Here is a 1489-nt window from a genome sequence, read left to right as displayed (position 1 = left end):
TGGAGTACACGCAGTTTTTGGTCATATTCTCTTCTGTTGGTTGTTTTAACAACAAACAAGATGAGGACAAATATCCGTCAAATGTAAATAATGTAAATAATGTAAATAATTCCTCATCTCTTAAATATAGAACAATTAGAATTGTTGGCTCTGTTAACCTCACCTTTACAGATAATAAAGATATTTTAATATTCTATGTGTTAGAAGGTGGCAAGCTGACAGAAACATTAGCACACTGGGCAAAATGCTTAATGACATTTCGTCTGTCTTTATGTTCTCAGTTCAAATTCAGTTGAGGTTAGCTTTGCCTTTAATCTTTTCAAGGTTGATAAAGTAAGAACTAGTTAAACATTGGGGGGGGGGGTCAATGTTATCAACTTACCCACTTCCCTGAACTTGCTGGCTTTGTGCCAAAATTTGAAACAAATATTTTATGCGTTAGCATGGTTGTGTGATTGAGAAGCTCACTTTGCAAGCACCTGGTTTTGGGATCAGTCCCACTGCATGGTACCTTGGCAAGTGTCTTTTACTATAGCTTCAGGCCTTGTAAATGCATCTGGTAGATGGAAACTGTATGGAAGCTTGTGTGAGTGTGTATGTATGTATATATATATATATATATATATATATAAACATACATATAAACATAGATAGATAGATAGATAGATAGATAGATAGATAGATAGATAGATAGATAGATAGATAGATATACACAAACATACACACAACTATCATCATCACCATTTAATATCCATTTTCCTTGCTGGCTTGGGTTGGATATATATATATATATATATATATATATATATATATACTGGACACACATGCACAATGTATGTGTTTTGTTAGTTAGTGGGCAGGCTGTGAGAATATATTCTCATCAATTTGCTTGGTGTTTAAACACCTAGAAGATTACTTGCATTAGATCCTGTTACAGGAGTGATAGACTTTACTGTTTTGTCATCTTTGTAACTTGTCAATACTGTGTACTGGAAATGAGGCCAGATGCAAACCAAATTGCCTCCTATGACTACATGCAAAATGATGTAAGAACCATTTGCTGGTATATCCCAACGTTTCACATCATGGAAAAAATATACATACACACACACATACATCCAGTCATAGAAAATCTGCTTCAATAAACTCTGTCCAATCCACAAGAGCATAGAAAAGTAGATATTAACAAGATGACAGGCTTTCTTATGGTTTCTGTCCACCAAATTTCATTCCCAAGGCACTGGTCAGCCCTAACCATGTAGTGGGACTGAACCACAAACCACGTGATTCTGAAATGAACTGTGCCGATAACATAAGGATAATATAGACAAACCTACAGTTAAACAGCCACTCTTTATTTTCTTCCTAAATTAGGCATGGCTGTGTGGCAAGAAGCTTAGTTCCCAACCACATGATTCCGGGTTCAGTCCCACTGTGTGGTACCTTCTACCCTAGCCTCGGGTTGACCAAACCCTTGTGAGTGGATTTG

General features: G+C 36.3%; 1 protein-coding gene across 1 annotated transcript in view; it reads right to left on the bottom strand.

The window, feature by feature from the left end:
• LOC106879930 (ubiquitin carboxyl-terminal hydrolase 19) overlaps positions 1 to 1489 on the bottom strand; it is a 163422-nt gene that overhangs the window by 128903 nt on the left and 33030 nt on the right. The window lies entirely within an intron of this gene.

This window comes from Octopus bimaculoides, chromosome 29 (genome assembly GCF_001194135.2).
Source record: "Octopus bimaculoides isolate UCB-OBI-ISO-001 chromosome 29, ASM119413v2, whole genome shotgun sequence".
Classification (NCBI taxonomy): domain Eukaryota; kingdom Metazoa; phylum Mollusca; class Cephalopoda; order Octopoda; family Octopodidae; genus Octopus; species Octopus bimaculoides.
The sequence above is the reverse complement of the archived record's forward strand: the minus strand, read 5'-3'. Positions and strand labels throughout refer to the sequence as shown.